The 20,879-nt window shown below is 41.5% G+C and overlaps 1 protein-coding gene across 4 annotated transcripts in view; it reads right to left on the bottom strand.

The window, feature by feature from the left end:
* Positions 1 to 20,879, bottom strand: part of fgd4a (FYVE, RhoGEF and PH domain containing 4a) — a 139,853-nt gene that overhangs the window by 87,117 nt on the left and 31,857 nt on the right. Inside the window, exon 1 of one of the 4 annotated variants that reach the window (XM_041795394.1) lies at positions 8,634 to 9,009. The exons of the other annotated variants lie outside the window; for them this stretch is intronic. The gene's annotated coding sequence lies outside the window, so the exon portion shown is untranslated. Of the gene's footprint in view, positions 1 to 8,633; positions 9,010 to 20,879 lie in introns of those variants that run through there. 4 annotated transcript variants of the gene reach the window in all.

Here is a 20,879-nt window from a genome sequence, read left to right as displayed (position 1 = left end):
GCAAGATACACAATCTAAGTGGTGAAAAGTGGCAAAAAATGGGTTAAAGTGGCAATAAAAATAAGTTAAAGTGGTAAAATGGTCCAAAAGCGACAGAGAAGTAGCAAAAAATGGGTGAAAGCTGGCAAAAATGATGAGAAAAAGTGTCAGAAATGATTGAAAAATGGGTTACAGGTGGTAAAATGGCCAAAAAAAGGTGAAGTGGCAAAAAATTAGAAACTCAAATGGGCAAAAGTGGCAAAAAAGTGTAAAAATGTTGCACAAAATGAGTGAAAAGAGACTAAAATGGGCAAAAATGGGAAAAAAGTGGCATTCAATGGTAAAAGGCAGCTTAAATGGGTGAGAAGGGGCATAAAAAAGTCATAAAAAATAGCAAAAAGCAGGACAAAAGAGGCAAAAACTGGCAAAAGTTGCAAAAAAAGTGTCAAACTTGGGCTTAAAAAGCTGTAATTTTAGATTAAAAGTGGCAAAAAAGGAGAAAAAATTGCAAACAAGGGCAATGGAAATATAACAACAAAAAATAAAGGTTTAAAATTGAAGCTGACTGTTCAAGAGTGGGGAACAAACTAATGAACGGATCATTTCTGGGGTTAAAGTTGACCTTTTTTAAGGTTTTCTGTGGGCGACAGTACTAACCCCTGTAAAATGGTCCAAAAGCAGCAGGGAAATGACAAAAAATGGTGAAAAATGTGGCAAAATTGATTGTGAAAGTGTAAGAATTGATTAAAAAAAGAGTTACAGGTGGGAAAAATGGTCAAAAAAATTTAAAATGTAGCAAAAAATGAGTAAAGCAAAAGGGATAAAAGTAGCAAAGGTGGAAAAAGGCAGCTTAAATATGCCAGAAAGGGCAAAAAAACGCAAAAAGGGGGAAAATCTGAAAACAGCAAAAAGCAAGAAAAAAGGAGGCAAAAACTGGTGGAAAATGGCAAAAATTGATAGCAAAAAAATGAGTTAAAGGCGGCAAAACTGGTGGAGGTGTAAAAATTTGGTACAAAATGAGTGAAAAGAAACTAAAATGGGCAAAAAAATGGGAAAACCGTCAAAAACTGGCAAAACTGATTAAGAAATGAGTTACAAGTGGTAAAAATAGTAAAATTGTGGCAAAAAAGGGGTGAAAAGAGACTAAAATGGGCAAAAAAGTTGCATTCATTGGAAAAATGCAGCTTAAATGGGTGAGAAGGGACATAAAAAAGTCATAAAAATAGCAGAAAGCAGGAAAAAAAGGCAAAAACTGGTGAAAACTTGTGAACGAAGTGGCAAACTTGGGCTTAAAAAGCTGTAATAGTAGATTTAAAGTGGCAAAACAGGAGGAAAATTGCAAATAAGGGCAATGGAAATATACAAACAACAAAATAATGGTTGAATATTTAAGCTGACTGTACAAGAGTGGGGAACAAACTGATTAATGGATCATTTCAGAGGTGAAAGTTGACCTTTTTTTAAGGTTTTCTAGGGGAAAATGTTTAAAATAAAGACGTAAAACAGCCACAAATCATCACAAAAGAGCCACACGTTGAGTATCACTGATGCAGAGCATTTAAAGCTCTAATTGTATCAGATGGTTGGAGTGGATTATGTGCCCTAGCGCCCCCTATTGGCCAGCTTCCACCTGTAGTAACTAGATCTAAGGTGGTGTATCACCACCCTCCATCCTCCTGTCAATAAATGGATTTTCCTCTAGAGCCTGTCAACCAGGACAAGGTTACCAACCCTTGAAATGACCTTATCAAGATGAAACAGTGACTTCACTGTGCATGTGGACTGACTGGTCATCATGAAACATCATTTCTCAATCGTCATCATGCTGTTAGTGTTTTCACATCTGCAGGCGAGTTCCTCTCAGCCTATCTGCTGCAGACATCTGGTATTTCAGTCTGCAGAGCTCAGAAATCAGCATCTGTTTGAGCCCTTCAGTCAAAGAAATACTTTAAATCTAATGTTGTAAATCTGCCACAGTGGATTAGTTCAACACATCAGTCAGATTTACATACATCTGAGAAATTCCTCATTTGGATCCGGTCTCTTTATCTCTTTCCATTGATTCCAGCAAACTGAAGACACGATAAGTAACAGAGCTTCATTAATGCTGAGCAGATCTGACTCCATGCATTATGGATGAAGTAAACAGATGCTGAGTACAATGCCAATCAAACAGCGTGGGTAAAATGTTGTGTCTCACACAGGATCTTTGTGCTCGCTATGAATGAGCCTCTCTGAGTGGACGATCTGGAGCCCGGATTCTCAGCACAGAGCAGGAATGCACGGAAAAGCCTGCAGGCCTGAAAACAAGCCTTGAGGCGAGCCTGCAGCCAAGAAGAGAACATTAATGAGGCCGAAAATAGGAGAGACACTTCGGTTGAACATTTAACACGGCATTTACTTCCTTTTTACACAAGCACGTTTACACAGATATGACTTCTCTTCCTCATTTCTAACAGCGGCGTTCTCAGAATTTCCTCCTAAACCAGATCTGGACTTTAAAAACTCACAGTGAAGCTGACGTTCTGCATGCTCTTTCTCTTGTGCTTATGCATTTAACCCAACACATCCTGGTGGAAGAAAGTGTCAAACAGTATCAGCGTTTCTGGCCGAGTCATGAGAGGATCAGCAAAAAGACAAACCACTGTGCACGACGAGCAGACAAGCAGCTGCCACAAACCAAGAGAGTGATGTCCATGCAGGGAAATGACACGGCACTTTTTAAAAGGAAAGACAAAAATAGCCACATTAGCTTAAGAAATTATGAGGAGAGAGAGATGAATCCCACGCTGATGAAGCTGCAGGCAGAGTGGTCAAATTTAGCTCAGCTGAGAGAGTTTGATCCAGGCTGGAAGACCTAAAAACTGGCACCTGTTCCTCCATAAAATCCACATCGTTGCATACACCATAGGCCATGGCATGGGATATATTTCACACCCATCAAGATGACAGCCCATAGATGGTGTCGTTATCCTCAAATGAACTAGATCAGTGAAACTGAAGTTTTCAGGCATTCTGGACACGTCATAGGCTTTCTGTCTCTCTCTCTCTCTCCATTTAGAGCTATTCAGAGCTAAGAGTAAAGACATGCAGAGTTTAATAAAGCATGATAGACTGAGAGAGCAGCCTGCCATTGGTTGCCACAGCCCATTACAATGCACTGTGGGATAAAAAATGGTGGCTACATTAGCCGCTAGCAGCAGAAATGATTGAAAATTGATCATTATGGATAAAAAGACGTTTATAGACACTAAACACTGCACATCACCACAAGCACATTATCCACACTGTGAAGCACGGTGGTGGCAGCATCATGCTGTGGGGATGCTTCTCAGCAGCCCCAGAGGGTTAAATAAATGTGGCAAAATAGGAAAATCCTGGAGGAGAATCTTATCCAGTCTGCAGGAGAACTACAGCTTTGGAGAAGGTTTATTTTCCAGTCAGACAATGAGCCGAAGCATACAGAGAAAGCTGCACAGAAATGGTTTACTTGGTGACTTTCTTCTGATTGATCTTGCGTACTATAGATAAAATAGATTCGGCTTGCTACTTTTCAATACTCTGGACCATAATAAAAAAGCAAACTGCACCAGTTAGAAACACTTAGAGGTAAAGGGAGCATTGGAATATCAAGATTCAAACATCCTTACATGCACAGAGTGAGACTCTTGACATCTAGTCACATACACACGGACATAAACGTCATTAAAAATGCAAGAACATGCCATAACATGAGGAAATGAGGGTTCTTATAGAGGCAGACTGCATGGGAACATTATTATTCAGAGAGAGGAGGTTCTCAACGCTCCTTCCTTCTTTCTGCTTCTCTTTAGAAACCACGTCTTTACCCAATTTCTGGCCCCTGCAACCTATATGAGAAGTTCCTTTTTGCTATGTGAGATACAAGCACTGTTTCTGCAAGAGGAGATAAAAATATTCATGTAGGACACCAATCCAGGCTATCTGGCTTCAATTTCGGCATGATTCATTCATGTCTCAGATTCTCTCTGATGAAGGCGTATTAATGTGGCAGACGGATTAAAGAAGGACCAGATTCTTCAGTTTTGGGGCTCCTCCTAAAAGAAAACTCTTTACTGATGTATGACTAAGCCACTTGTGAATCTAACCTCCCTTTGTTTCATATCAGACTCTTTGATTCCTCACAGGGACTTCCTCGATCCTGCAGGAACCCCCTCAGCTGGATCAAACACACACAGCCTCCATTGCTACACACGCAGCAGGCTCTTGTAAAGGCCGTGCCGCTGTCAGCCTGCATGGGAAGCCAGGCTTAGAGAGGAGGAGGCACCATTTAAAATATATTGCTGCAGACAGAGTTAATGGTTTCAACTGCAGCTATCGCGAGCCAAATGAGTTAGAGCGAGTGCACGCAGCAGGGAGATGCAGCAAGCAGATTAGACTCAAAGAGACAAAAAGCATTTTCTCTCTTTTTATCGGTCTGATAGTTAAAAAGTCATTACTGCATCGTTTTGAGCTTTATCAATAACATTTACAGAGCCGTTCTCCTTTGTTGGCCTTATCAGAGCAGGAACGACACGCGGGAAGGATTGCGCCTATCAGCAGGAGATTGTATTACAGCTGTAATGACAAGGTGACTTAAAATCAGAGCTGTGTTTGCACTCGGCACAGCGAGTCACAATACGCTCACACAGGCACACAAGGCCACTCCACACACAGACTTGCATATTTTCCCACAGCTCTCTGAGGACAGCTGAGGCCGATTATCGCAGAGTTAACTGAAATCAGCAGCAGTAGAAACAAAGTGAACAGGCATGTTTGCATTTGTGTCACGGCTGCACAATAACTCACTCCTTTACTGTTTTTGCAATAAAAGCATTCAAAATAAACCTGCTGCAAAGGCCTGGACTGATTCCAATGACTAAGACTGTTATAAAGTGAACAAGCAGCGCTCTCTTGCTCAGCATGTGCACATTTTATTTACTCGCACGTTTCTATGCAGCCAGATGAAACTCTAGCTCACTATCAGCCACACGTCAGAGCAGAGCAGGAAATAGAGGCCACATGTAGGAACACTCTAGTCCACTGATACCCAACGCGTGGCTCTGGAGCCACATGTGGCTCTAAAGTGATGATCTGGGGCTCTTTTAGGTCTTTATTTGAAATATTTTCCCCCAGAAAACCTTAAAAAAGGTCAACTTTCACCTCAGAAATAATCCATTAATCAGTTTGTTCCCCACTCTTGTACAGCTGGCTTCAATCGTCAACCTTTTTTTTTTTTTTTGTATATTTCCATTGCCCTTATTTGCAATTTTTCCTCCTTTTTTGCCACTTTTAATCTGTTATTACAGCATTTTAAGCCCAAGTTTGACACTTTGTTTGCAACTTTTCACCAGTTTTTGCCTTTTTTATACCACCGCCAAGGAGGTTATGTGATCGGGTGGGTTTGTTTGTTTTTTTGTTTGTTCAGATTCTTTACTACTGGGAGATAGGGCTAATGGCGGAGGTCTGTGCTGTTACCACTTTACACCAGGAGATGGCAGACATGAGTAACTTCAATCCCAGCAGCAGTTGTGGGTGTGTTTCTATTCAAAGTTTTGGAGTTTATAGAGTTTGAAAAATGCACGCCCGGTCGAGGAGACGAGTCGGAGCATAACAGAGAGAAAGACTGCGAATTGTAGCAAGAATACTCACAATGCTGGGAGGAATAGAGGAATATTCACCCTCTGCCATGACTTCCAGTCATCCGGTGAGACCATGGGTGCTTCTGCCATGACAGTCCACACGTAGCGAAGCCAATGCTTTGCCTCACCGTGTCTCCACCCAACGGGGAGGGAGAAATCGGCGAATTAGATTTTGGGAGTGATCCGGATCACAGTCTGGATCCAGGAAAGTTGATGGCGGAGGTCTGCGCTCTCTGAGTATGTTTCTAGTTTATCCTGCTTTTTGCTATTTTTTTCCACTTTTTTGCCATGTTTGGCCCCTTCTCACCCATTTAAGCTGCCTTTTTCCATTGAATGCCACTTTTCCCCATTTTAGTCTCTTTCCACCTGTAAGTTATTTTTTAGATCAATTTTGCCACTTTTTTTTGCCAGTTTTTGCCAGTTTTCCCACTTTTGCCCATTTTAGTCTCTTTTCACTCATTTTGCCAAATTTTTACACTTCTTTGACCAGTTTTCTGCCTGTAACTCATTTTTTATCATCAATTTTTGCCATTTACCACCAGTTTTTGTCTCCTTTTTTCCTGCTTTATGCTGTTTTCAGATTTTCCCCCTTGTTGCGTTTTTTTTTGCCCCTTCTTGCATATTTAAGCTGCCTTTTTCCACCTTTGTTACTTTTATCCTTTTTTGCTTTACTCATTTTTGCCACATTTGAGCATTTTTACCACCTGTGACTCATTTTTTAATCAATTCTTACACTTTCACAATCAATTTTGCCACATTTTTCACATTTTTTTGCCATTTCTCTGCTGCTTTTGGACCATTTTACAGGGGTTATTACTGTCGCCTCACAGTAAGAAGGTTTCTGGTTCACTTCCTGGTCTTACTGTGTGGAGTTTGCATGTTCTCCTGTGCATGCGTGGGTTCTCTCTAGGTACTCTCACGTCCTCATTAACGCATGCTCGTTAGGTTAATTTGTGACTGAACTGGCCGTAGGTGTGTGAGCTATGTGGTTGTTTCTCTCTATATGTTAGCCATGAAACTGACTCTCTAGAACAGTGATACTCAACATTTGGCTCCAGCCACATGTGGCTCTTTTTGTCTTAATTTTAAATATTATTCCCCCAGAAAACCTTAAAAAGGGGAAACTTTTTGCCATTTAGCTACTTTTCACCCATGTAAAATATTTGTTGCCATTAAACACCCATTTTTTCCTATTATTTTGGACATTTTGCAACTTCATTTTGCCACCTTTTCCCTTTTTTCCCAGTTTTATCCCATTTTTGACATTTTTTTTAACCATTTTTTGCCACTTTTTGCCCATTTAAGCTACCTTTTGCCATTAAAAACCCCTTTTATTCCTATTTTTTGTCCATTTTTGCAACTTCTTTTGACATTTTTCCCCATTTTGCCCTTTTTTTAACTATTTTTTGCCACTTTTTGTTCAAATAAGCTACCTTCTGCCACATAAATACCACTTGGTTCCTTTTCCCCCAGATTTTTGCCTCTTCTTTTTGCCACTTTTTCCCCATGTTAGCCCTTTCTCACCATTTTTTTAAACACATTTAAGCTACCTTTTGCCATTACATACCACTTTATTCCCCCAAATTCTTTGCCAATTTTTGCCAATCTTGACTGCTTTTGCCCATTTTAGACACTTTTCACTCTTTTTTTGCCACGTTTCTGCCACCTTTGGACCTTTTTTTGCCACCTGTAACTCATTTTTTTGTCACTTCTCACCCATTTTCGCAACTTTCTCACCATTTTTCCACTTTTTCTCCCCATTTTCACCTTTTTTTGCTGCATTTTGACCATTTTTGCCACCCTTAACTTATCTTTACTGCAACTTCAAGCTGTTTTTGCCACTTTTCACAACGTAGATTGTGGCTCTTGCAAAGCTATTTTAAAAAAAAATGTGTTTCTTTGCTTGAGTTTTGGGGCCTCCAAAAGAAGCTTCAAAAAATACCACAGCGCTAAGGTCCTAACAATGCAATCTCAGTGTTTGCAGGGTCGATGTCCTCTCTCCACCTGGATTGCCAAGTGCAGCATGCATCCCTCATTTACTCAGCTGCATGCTCAACTCAAAAGTATCAGCCATAGATTGTTTTGATTTCACAATTCCTGCGCTGCACGAGGCACCAGAAATGAATCCAGTCTATGATGGCATGGCTTATCTGATGGAGCAAAACCGTGACATGCATGCTACGCTGCAGATGTGGAGTTTGCAAGTAATGGAAGCGTGATGAAAAAGAAGATTAAACATTTAAAGGCAATTGTTTTCTTTTTTCAAACATGCAAAGCACTCTTGGAAACCTCCCTGAAATTTCCAGGATAAGCTGCATGTGTGAATGCAAACAACTGAATTTTTCATCCTACCTCACACAGAATTTTTCCTGTGATGACATTTGAAATCTGTTGTGTGCAGCCAGTCTTAGAATCAAATGTTATTCACCTGTAAGTAAGCCAACAGAAACTCAGTGCATTTGTCTGGAATAACTTCCTGTATTTATGCATGTTGCAGAAAGAAAAGGCATTGCAAAGCCACTTTTTTCCAGCATCCTTCAGCTCATGAGTCTGTCTGTAGGTGTTTGAGTGTTTTCAGGAGATATGTGGAGGCAGCCGGCAGCTGAGAGGCTCAGTAAACAACGCCTTACAGAAAATTAATAGTCCCCTCCAGCCAACACAGCTCCCACAGCTTAGACAGCACACACATACACTGTAGTTCACACATGAACACAACCACCGCTGCCACACTGAGCTACAGCAGCACCAGAGGAACATCCTGTGGTGAGATCCAGGGTTTATCTGTTGTGATGTGTGCTCCCTGTCTTTGTTAACCACCAGCCTGTGCCGGGGACATGCGTGCATCTGTAGAGCAGCGTTAGAGTGTCTCTGTGGTCGTGAACCACCCACATTTTGTCTACCGGCTCTGTTAACCCAACGCCCCATGGCTGCTTTGTGCCCTGATGGACGCAGCGCTCCACTAAAGCAGCCTTAAAAAGAGAGGGAGGCACTGACCTGAGAGGAGGTGGTGAGTCTTCGGGTGAGTCCAGGGAAGAATTAAAATCCACCTACCTATCTACTACAGCTACACTCTAATGAAAAGACCTCTCCCTCCTCTCTCTCTCTCTCTCTCTCTCTCTGCGCTCTCACTGGCAGGTTCAGGCTGGTGTTAAACGGCCGCCTTGCCTCGCTGCATTGGGTGCATCCTCTTCCTTCCCTCTCTCTCTCTCTCTCTCTGAATGACTCGCCCTTTCTCTTCTCTGATCTCTTCTTTTTCACCCCTTCCTCATTCCTCTCGATGGCGAGCGAAGATAATCACATTCCAGCGGAGATGGGGCATATGGCGGGGGAGCGACTCACTCTCAGCCCCGGAGTAAAGCCCCCTCTGTGTGAGTGTGTCGCATGGACAATCAGTCCCATTGTGTTGGGTGAGGGGAGGGCCAGCGAGAGGGGAGGAAGAAGCCAATGGACGGACTCATCTGCTGCTGGTGGCTCGAGCAGATCGAGGTGCTGAGAGTGACACAAAATAACCCCCTCCAGGAAGAACCAGTGAGGCTGGGCTGGGTCACATGGACTAAAATCCGATCTACAGTTTTTTAACTGAACGATTATAAATTATGTGCAAATCATGTGTATAAAGTATTTACCCAGTGGATGTTTTTCTCTTTTATTGGTTTTATAAACCAGTCACGGTCAGTATAATTTGGCCTTTTTAGACAAAAAACTCTTTAACGTGGAAGTGAAAACAGATATCTACAAAGTAATGTCAATTAAATAGAAACATGTGAGTGGCTGCATTAATATTCACTCCTTTAAAGTGACAACAGAGGTCCAGACAGTTGGTGCAAACAGCCTCACAGTTAGAGAAATGGAGGTCACCTGAGGTCAGTGAATGCGTCTCAGTGATTGCAGAATAGAGACACCTGTGACTGGAAGGTACAGTCACTGGTTAGTCAGTATCCCTGGCTACCACTACACAATGAAGACAAAAGAACACCCCAAGCACCTCAAAGAAAAGGTTACTGAAAAGTCTGAGTCAGTGGTTTTCACTTTTTTTTTTCGCCAAGGCACACCATATTCAGATCCATACAAAATAGACTTTTTAAATAATATAATAGTGAAGGTGGCCCATAAGGGGAGATAAAGCCAACTGTGAGATCATGGGGATGGCAAAAAGGTGGCAAAAATGAGTTAAAAGTGATGAAAAAAACATAGCAAAATCAGGCAATAAGTGGCAAAATAAAGTAAAAAAAGGGTGAAAATTAGCAAAAAGTGCCCAAAAGATGGCAAAAAAGGTTGCAAGTGGCAGCAAAAAATGGTAAAAGTTGCAATACAGGGGCAAAAAGTGATTAAAAAGGGCCAAACAACAACAAAAGTGGCAAAAAGGTAGCAAAAATAGAATAGGATAAATGTGGCAAAAAGTCCCCCCCCCCCCCAAAAAAAGGCAAAAATGGGTCAAAAGTAATAAAAAAACACCAAAATGGTTTAAGTTGTCAAAAGTAGTGGCTAAAAGGGAGAGAAAAATTTAATAACTTGGTGAAAAGTTAACATGGAAAGCAGATGGATTCGCCCGATTCCGTGTTTCTAACTTGTGAATCCATCTTGCAAAGCTCCCGTCTGAACTGTTTTGGCCCGGTTAGATAGTAACAGGACCAATCAGCGACGAGGGGCAGTACTTTCGGGCGCGGCGGATTCGTGACATAAGCAAGCAGCAACAAGAGGCCGGTGCAATCATGGTGGAAGACATTAGCATGGATGCTGCTAAAGCACCAGTTTTTTTATCAGAACTTGATGACATTTCTTCGTTAAAAGAAGAACAAAGAACAGCAGTGAGTTGTTTTCTTTTCAAAAACGACAAAAGTCGTGTACTGACATGTCTACAGTCACCATGGTTCATGTTATGCAGTTCACTATGGAGTTTACTCCTTGGTAGCGGCTATATCACATGTTTTTTCACATGCTCTGATTGGCCCGTAAAGATGTGACAGACAGAAAGTTCATCCAATCACCCTCCGAGGTTTTTTCAAAGGCTCTGCCCGTTCCCAAACACGGTCTATCGAAGGTTTTCCAGGTGGATGTGTGAAACAAATCCATTTGGTGTGTCAGGTTAGTTAAAAGTAGCATGAAATAATAATTTCAACACCAAACCAATAATAGCATGTCACACTTTTAAGCTGTAAATGAGGTAACTGTTAGCCAGGATGCTAGCAACAATGCTACTGATCCAACACACATGCACTGACATCGTCAATGAATCACAGCTAGGGAGGGCCCATTCTCTGGGTTTTTCAGATCAGTGGGTGGGCCTGGTTACAGTACTTACCATAAAGTTGTATTAATAACGTATGGTACAAATTCTCACGGCACACCCAGACTTGTGAAAAAGGCACACTAGTGCCTGAACATCCCCCAGAGTTCAGTTAAATCCATCATAAAGAAATGAAGGAATATGTCATGTGTAAATATGCCTAGATCAGACCGTCCTCACAGACTGAGTGAGCGTGCAAGAAGGAGACTAGTGAGAGGACACCAAGACACCTATGACTACTCTGAAGGAGTTCCACGCTTCAGCAGCTGAGATGGAGAGACTCTGCAGACAACAACTGTCGGCTGGGTTCTTCACCAGTCAGAGCTTTATGGGAGAGTGGCAAAGAGAAAGACACTGTTGAAGAAAACTCAGATTCAATCTGGACTAGATTTCACCAAAAGGCATGTGGGAGACTCCATGGTCAAGAGGAAGGACAATCTAATTCAGCCTGACAGAGAAATAAAGTTTGGGAGAAGATTAATTTTACAGCAAGCCAAATTCTATTGACCATGATTGATTTATAAAATCAATGAAATGGTAAAACATCCAAAGGGGAGTGAATACTTTTTTAAGGCTCTGTATGAAAGATAATATTTTACACATTGTCTCATTTGAAAATACATCAGTTAACCCTAAAACTGGATCCATTTCCAAGCCTTACGCTGGGGTAACAGAGCTGTGGAATAAAGAATAACTGAACATTGTGTCAGAAAGGAGAAGCCTTAGGTTATGTTTAAAACTATCTCATTTATGATTTTTCATCTTCTCTGTGTCTCATTATTGCTGCGATGTGCTTTCAACTCCTCTCTCAGGGTTCACACAGAGAACCACTGTGCTGGTTGGTAGTAGTGGGATTTGAAGCCACCCACTCTTTTCTCATGACAACCAGATCAGCCATATAGGCGAGTTCAAGCCAGGTCTGAGATTTTTCTGAGATATATAGTTGGGCTTTTTATGCATGTATTGATAAAGGAGGATAGGAGGATAGATGCTGAGCCGGGGTTAAGAGACATGTGGGAAAAGTGCCACTGGCCAGACTTGAACCCGAGCCGCCAGTATACACAGAATGGGTACAGGTCAGGTACTTTATGCCAATAAAAATTACTGCAATAAAGCTACAATATGCATGAAAATGTCTTTTAATTCAAAATGACTGTTCCTATGTCACATACAGAAACTATTCAGATCCCTTTCATTATTTTCAGTTTTGTAATGCTGCAGCCTGATGCTACAGTTGAAATATTTCTTTTTCTCATTCATCTACTCTCAGTACCCCATCATGACATAGGGAAACCAGGATTTTTGCAAATCTATTAAAAAGTTGAAAACTTAAATATCACACTGACACAAGTTTTAAGACTCTTGCACAGTTTTTAGTTGAAGCACCTTGAGCAGCAACAAGTCTTTTTGATTATGATGCAACAAGTCTTGCACACCTGGGCTGGGGGATTTTCTGCCATTCTTCTTTGCATATATTCTCAAGCTCTGACAGGTTGGATGGAGACTGCCAGGGCTCTGGCTGGGCTGCTCTAGGACATTTACAGAGCTGTTCTTAAGCCCCTATTGTGTGCTCAAAATCACTGTAATGTTGCTGAAAAGCACCCCCACAGTATGATGCTGCCACCACCATGCTTCACTGTTGGGATGATAATGTTTAGAATTGAGGCCAAACAGTTCAGTCTTGGTTTGGCCTGGTCTGAGAGTCCTTCTGGGACCAAGCAGGCTTTCATGTGATTGGCACAGAAGAGAGTCTTCCATCTAGCCACTCTGCCATAAAGCACTCCTCACTGCTCCTCTGATTCTTCAGCTCGCTGTTTTTTAAATAAAGTAATATTTCTTTCTGATTGGAGATTAGGAAATAAAGGGCACACATGACTACAACATGAGATATATTTGACTAATGACTGATTCCATTTTTAAAACACGTTTTATTCTAAAGTGGCTCATGCACGGTTCCTACTGGTTCACCGGCTCATTGTTGTTGATAAAAAGTTGACCTTAGGACTGACCCGCAATTTCCATGTAAAATGGCTGAGCCAGCGAATCGTATCGCTCACTCTCGAGTCAATCAGAGCCCACTCCAGACCGGCCTGGAAGCGCCACTCTGCTCTGGTCATTGGGGATATGCTGCAGGTCGGTATTCAGCACCGGCCACTGCCAAACCACGTCAATTATCACCGATCAGAAAGCTCCAAACAGGAAGTCAAAAGCATAGAGTATCTGGTGCTTTCAAAATACAACACAAAGCACGTACATCACGACTCATCCTGCAGCAAGAACAAAAGGTCACTGGGAGGTCAGTGGGTCACAGAGCTACAACGGCGCCATTGACGAGAAAAAGTTATCTTTTGAGGACATTTAGCCAAAGAATTTTGCATAAAACCACAGATCCTTAATTCAGCATTAACCTTTAAACTTCCTAATGTCCTTGCCAAAGGCAGATGCACTATAATGGACTCGTTCAGGAATCAATGATGGGGCTGCATGCCGAGCAGCGCTCTAGACATGCTTACAGTGGGCGAGGTCACTCACCTTTAGTCGCCGCGGTGCAAAAGTTGTATATGGAAATTGCGGCTGAGGTGGAAAGAGGAGCAACGAGACGGAGAGAGAGGTTGCAACACTTGAATACCTGGTTTCATTTGGTGCTTAATTGCACCACCTTTCCTGCCTGCTGCAGTCAGCACTGGCCTTTATTATTTTTGTAATGAGGCTCATTTGTGTATGGCTGGTGTAATTTTGCACCTAATTTTAAATAATTCCTCCACCCAGGCTACAGTTACATACATGTAACTGGAACAGGGTGCAGTTTGCATGCATTTGTGTGGATTTCCCCATTGCACTTGCTCTGTGGATCAGACTTTTTGTTTTTCATTTTCATGGCTAAAAAAATGTACAAAAAGCCAGCTGTTCTTTTTTATCCAATATAAAAATTGTAGTTGATGCTGTGAGACATGATAATGAATTTGTTAAGACACTTTCACTGCTGTTGAGGAGTGCATTAATCTCCCTGTATTTGGAGGACAGCTCGCCCCATGTCTGTTAACTCCTCAGCTGTAACAGAGTAGAGGTCAGCGGGCAGAGCTGAGCCGTCGTTGGCCTGAGTCACTGGAGCGTCAACACACAGAGGAAGAAATGGGTTGTTCACATACTGTCAGAAGTGTGAAAACGAGCCACAGGCACTGAGGAGTGTGACAGTCACACATCCACAGACGTGTTATTTTTATGAAAATGTGTCAGTAAAACACTGCCCGGGCACCCACACCTCAGGCTCTCAGTTAAAAAACAAACCGTGGTCATGTCGAGTCGATCACGCCGTTTGTGTCTAACTCAGACTGGCAGCCATCGCTGACTTCCTGTCTGTTCTCCTCTACGTTACATCTCCTTTGTTTTCTCCTTTTAACCTCCCTCCATTCTTTAATCCTCTTTTTACCACATCCTCCTCACTAATCTCCCTCTCTGTCTTTTTTCATCTCACCGTCTGATTTCTGATGTTTCTGCACAGCTGGAGTCAGCGTGAGGCCGTTTGTCTACGTATAACGATTCCAAACACACTTTCCTGTCTGCTCCCTCTCTCAGCGCCGGACATGGATGCTCATTAAAACTGAATCCTTTCAGCGGTTAGGTGTAACGACCTGTTCAGGGCATAAACACACACTGTTAGTGTCACACACACCTTGATACACACTGTGAGTCAGTGCAGGCCTCATTACACACGCAGTAATTAGTGACCGGAAGGCCGAGAGAGCAATAACTACATCCAGACCGCTCCATCAGCAGCTGTCTGTGTGTAGAGCTCATGCAGGAAACCAGGGTGCTACAGACATAACTACCCGCTCACTTTCTTCTGACCATTAGAGACGCTTCCACCAACAGGTCAGCGCTGCTGCTGCAGGGTCACACACACACACACACACCCCCATACACACACACACACACCTTCACCCATAACCACCTCACCAGACGCCAGCAGGCTCTCTGGTCTCCTACAGTCATTCTAAAGCAGTGATACTCAACACGTGGCTCTGGAGCCTCATGTGGCTCTAAAGTGATGATCATTTTTACCACTTGTTACTCATTTTTTAATCAATTTTGCCACTTTTCTCACCATTTTTGCCAACTTTAACCCATGTTTTGGCATTTCTCTGCTGCTTTTGGACCATTTTACCACTTTAACTTATTTTTATTGCCACTTTAACCCTTAACCTACTGACCCGGTGCCTGCTCCGGCACTGTGTTTTATATGTCCAGAGTACTATTACCGTAACTCTGTCAAAGCATGTCCAATCAGAAAAATTCTAACTGCGTTGGAAAGCTGAGAATTGTGGGCATGTGCACAAACATGGTTAATTACAGTACTCACAACCATATGACATGGGCATTCATAGCAAACACCAGAAGTATCGCGAGACCGCTACACGGATTCTCAACACTGTAACTCCTTGAAAGTTTCTTCAATCTAAAAAATTCCAACGCTGACAGAGAGCTGAGAATCTGTGCTTTCCAGCAATATATGATGTGTGGTATATATATTTCAGTAATGTCCAACAGCACCGCGAAAACGGCAGCTTTGGCAGAAGACGAGTGAGAAAAGGAGAGTGAAGGAAGAGAGTAAAAGGAGAGTGAGTGAGAGTGGTGTTTAATTTTCAAAAAATAGCGTTAGATAGTGGCATTTGTGCGTGTCTATCATGTGCAATAACAATATGTTACTCAGAACGTTGAGAATGCATTTGTCCTCCTTTATTTGCACTAATTGTCTCCTATGTATATAGTTATCTTTTGCACTGTGTTTTGCACACCCAGAGCCCTAGACTCAAAAAATGACTGGTGATTGTTCTAAACATGTATAGGTTCACATTTCAAATGTCAAATCAAAACTTCATGAGCAATAACAACATTTCTTCTCATGAAAGCCATGAAAAACAAATCTGTTTTTGTGTTTTTCTTCTTTTAAACTGCTGACAATTCCATATAATGTGCAATAATCATTAACCAGATGTTGAAAAGTCAAGTTCAAGTACTCCTGGGAAAAGGGACCAAAGCTCTCAGACTTAGGGCATTCCCTGACTATTTTACAGCCATAATAACAAAATATGTCCAAATTGCCATTTTTAGACTCAGCAGGTAAAGGGTTAACCCATTTTCGCCACTTTCACCACTTAGATTGTGGCTCTTGCAAAGGTATTCTTTAAATATTTGGCTCTTTGGTTGAGCAGGGTTGAGTAACACTGATTTAGAAACTGTGGTACTAGCCTGGCTTAATAAAGGTGAACGTTTGTGAAAACCCTAAATGGAAGGTTCTAGAAGCAGAATAATATCAGTTTATGTCATTTTACTGAATAATACAAGTGTAATGTCCAAGCCAGCGAAGCTCACTATTGTAAAGAGCTTCAATAAAAATAGTCCTCATTGTTTTTATCTTCATCGTGCTCCTCTGAGTGTGTTTGCACTCCTCAGTAAATAGCAGCAGCAGATGAGGAGAAATAGATCTGATTAAAATTGATTTCAGCAGTCTTGAACCTCAGAGGCTTACGTCTCTGTAAATATTATCACATAAGTATAGATGTATTGTTGACTGCATCAGTGAGAGGTTTCAGCTCTTAAGTTAGTGTGAGTCCTTCATGTGGTCGCTGCAGACGGGTACAAATAAAACATGAAGACTATCAATGACAGAGCTTCACGTGGTTAATCATGTCTATAACTGACACCACTTTAACCATCTGTCCAAGTAAAAGAGCAGCATTTTTCACTTTTCTCATCTTTGCTTTACCAAAACAAACACGCCGTTAGAGCTTCGGCTCTCATTGTGTGCATTTAACCCCTCTGGTTTGATGTGCTTGTATTCTTCTCTCATGATTGCAGCGACATCCACAGAGAATGCATGAGCAAATACGATTGTGCTGCTTAACTTCCAGGTCAAACAGGAACTGTGCCGCATGCAGAACACCTAATCCAGTTAGGTCTGACTGAAATAACACATGCATGCAGACATCGATCCCTGACTTTATTATCTGGCTGTTTAAGTCCTATTTTGAGGTACACAACTCAGCATGATTGCAGTCAGACTATAATAACTGTATGCAGAGAGAGTTTGGGTTTTTTTGGTCCACCTGTATTTGTTAGGCAAAAATCCCCATAGAATTTAAACACTTTCAGGGAAAATCAAGTTAGAGACGTCTATTTTTCATGACCAACCAAAAGAACAAGATCTCAGATCAACAATGACCAAACCTTTTTCAATCTGCATTTAGTTCCTACAGGCCTGGTCTATCAGGAGGAAAAATAACTTTTTAGCAAGCACACAATCAAATCTATCACTGTCATTTATCTCCATTAACCAAATCATGTTTGAAACATGTGGTATTCCAGAGCGTACAATGTGCATGAGTGCAAACGTCCTTTTGTCATTATTTCAGCCGGACGTTTTCTTACCGGCAGATAACTTTCTTGTCTCACTGATAGCTAACCTTGCAAAGCAGATGAATACACCCGTTTCCTTGTTTCTCACTGGCGAATTCATCTTGCAAAGCTCCCGCCTGAACCGTTTGGGTCCGTTTAGAAAGTCACAGGACCAATCAGCAACAAGGGGCAGTACTTTTTGGCGCAGCGGAGTCATGATGTAAGCAAGTAAGATCATGGCAATGGCAGAGGTGGCTTAAAGGTGGCAAAACATTATTTAAAAGTAATGAAAAAAAATTGGTAATTGGCAAAATTGGGCAATAAGTGGTAAAACAAATTTAAAAATGGGGGGAAATTGGCAAAAAGTGGCCAAGTGGTGGCAAAAGAGGTTACAAGTGGCAGAAAAAAAATGGTAAAAGTTTTAATAAGGTAGTAAAAAGTAATTGAAAAGGGGCAATAAATGGCCAAACATCAGCAAAATTGGGCAAAAAATGTAGCAAAAAAAGGCTAAGTGTGGCAAAAAGTTCCAAAAAAAGTTTCAAAAATGGGTCAAAAGTAGTAATAAGAAGTGTCAAAAAGGCTACAAAACAGCAAAATGGTTTAAGTTGTCAATAGTCGTGGCAAAAAAGGGGTAGAAAAACTGGTTTACTTGGTTAAAAATTAACCTTACAAAGCAGATGGATTCGCCTGTTTCCATATTTCTCACTGGTATAGCCATCTTGCAAAGTTCCTGTCTGAACTGTTTGGGCCCGGTTAGAAAGTGACAGGACCAATCAGCGACGAGGGGCAGTACTTTCGGGTGCTGCAGAGTCGTGATTTAAGCAAGCAGCGGCAAGGAGCCGGTGCAGAGGCTTCACCACGTGTTTTGTTGCTCTGATTGGCCCGAAAATGTGACAGACAGGACGAGTTTTGTTTCAAAGCATCTGCCCTTTCCCAAATGCCGTCTATGGGAGGTTTGTCCCATATGGGAGGACATGTCAGGTTAGGATTATTCTGAGTTTCTTCAAACAGCAGAAAGTCAGGAGTTTGACATGAACCATGTAGGCTGTGTAATAAACAAGGTAAAACCCTGCAGCACTGATCATCAACTGGCGGCCCAGGGGCCATATCAGGCCCCCCAAAGCTTCCTGTCTGGCCCCCAAAAGATCATTGAATTCAGAAAAGGAGGAAAAGAAGATACTGTGGTTTTAAGAGTATCATCTGGCTTTAAATGTCTGCAGCTAACGTTTGATCTGTTTTTACAGAAGTTTACTGTCATAATTAGTAGATATTTAAAAAGGGTTAAGGTTGGCAAAAGTGCTGCAAAAATGGCCAGATAAAGTGGTGAAAAGCGGTTAGAGAGAGCAAAAATGAGTGAAAAGTGACAAAATGGGTAGGGGGGCAAAAACTGGCAGAAAAGGTGGTGAAAAGAGGTTAAAGTGTGGCAAAAATTGCTAAAAGAGGTAAAGAAAGGGGAAACAGTATCAAAAATTGGTTACCAATAACCAAAAATAGTATAAAAAAGTAATGAAAAAGAGTAAAAAGCGGCAAAATTAGAAGAAAAGTGGCAAAAATGGCACAAATGGGTTACTAAATGCAGGAAAAGTGGTTTTAAATGGGTTAAAGAATGGCAAAAAAATTGGGTTAAACAGGCAAAAAGTATTGAAAATGGGTTAAAAATGGCAAAAATGGTATTAAAGTTTTGCTGACAACACTTAATGAAAAGGGGTTAAAAAGTGGCAAAAATTGAAGAAAATTGGCAAAATGGATAAAAGCGGCACAAAGGGGATAAAACATGCAAGAAAAGTGTTTCAAAAGGGGTTAAAATCTTGCAAAAATTGTGTTAAAGGGGCAAAAAGTATTAAAAAAAATGGGTTAAAAGTGTCAAAAATGAATAAATACTGGTGCTAAATTACAATTTGGGAGGGCCCATTCCCTGGGATTTTCAGGGGCCCAGCCGATTCTGTTGTCAGGACTGTCTCCTCAGCCGTTATAGATAAGAGGCAAAGATCTCACTGGTAACGACTAAAAATGTCCTGTATTTTGAAAGAAAATACAAATACTAATACAATGTTAACCAGACCAGAATATTTATTTAATTTTTGTGTATTTGAAAGTCCGGCCCCCAGAGTTTCTGCTGAGTCTAAATCTGGCCCTTGTGCAAACGTACTTGGTGACCCCTGCCCTCCAGTAACACTAATCTTCAGTCTATTGAACTTGCAGGGTTAACTCACCCAAGCAATCTTTATTATTTTAATGACAAAGTTTCAGACGTTTAAAAAGCACATGCATTTCATAAAGCACTTAGCTTTAGAGCAATTTAGACTGTGTGGGAGCTTTTCTGCAACTTTGGGTCAGTTAAAGGAATAAATGACCCAATAATGGATTCCCAGGACTTCTTTTGTTGCTGTAATAATGAAACAGGGATCGATATTGTTTCTTTTTACTAGAATCAAACTGTAGTTTGAAATCCTTGTTTCGTGACAAGCTGATTTTGTCATAACATAAACTTTTGCCAAGGAGCTGATATTTAAAAAAACAACCAACGACTGAGCAGCCGTTAGCTTGATTCAGTTTTTGGGGAAAATAACGCTTTTCCATCAAACACCTGCAGGGAGATGTGAGAAGTGATGTGAAGATGACAAGATGGTGTCTGGTTATCACATCAGTAATCACACGCTGAGGAAGATTTGATCAGGAAGTGACTTTCAGAGCTCGTCAGACGTCCGTAGTTTGGTGAATTATTGAATATAATGTTTGCAAATCACAGCTCTTCAGTGCCGAATACAACCATTGATCATTATCGGCAGCTTGGCCTTTTGTTTCCATGGCGACTCTTTCCAGAGGAGGCCTCAGTGCGACAGTGAGTAATGGGTCTGTTTAAGTATTCTTCACACAATATGTAATCTGACGTGAGCACGCAGGCAAATATGCAGGCATTAACGCCAGACGGATCCAAATCCATAGATTTTATTTACACTAGGGCCGTGCATGCAGCGTGCACGAACACACACATACAGCAGTGAGACATGCGGATGCAGAGAGACGCACTAATACACACCGGGGAAGGCAATCAAACACTTAATACACACGCTGCACGCTGGAAGATAAGCTGTTCTCTGCTGCTTCATAAGCACAGATCAATCTGTTGTCACACAGCTTTAAGATTCCTCTCTCCACACCCAGACAAACACAGACTCTCTAAGTTTAAGTCCCTCTGTCTGTATCCAGAAGTAAAAGACATGTGACTTCACACATGAGACCAGAGCGGTCCTGACTGATCAGGATTATTACCAGCCAATATTAATCAAAATATCTGATCTGAGGATCAGATTCATGCTCATAGTCAACAATCCAACACGCTGTGGTTAACACTCTGGTGGAGGCTGAGAAGCTCTGAGTGAGACGTAGTGCCATCCAATCAGGAGCAATCTCATCACTGATTCAACTGTTTATGATAAATGGATTTACAGTCTTACTTGTTGGAGAAACATGGTCAAAAGATGCTCCCTGGCTTAGTCAAGCAGCATGCTTTGACTTTAAAATGGAAAATGAAAAGATGCATTAATGACAATGCA

Source organism: Cheilinus undulatus, linkage group 9 (genome assembly GCF_018320785.1).
Source record: "Cheilinus undulatus linkage group 9, ASM1832078v1, whole genome shotgun sequence".
Classification (NCBI taxonomy): Eukaryota; Metazoa; Chordata; class Actinopteri; order Labriformes; family Labridae; genus Cheilinus; species Cheilinus undulatus.
Note: the sequence above shows the minus strand (reverse complement) of the source record. Positions and strands in the feature narration are given on the sequence as shown.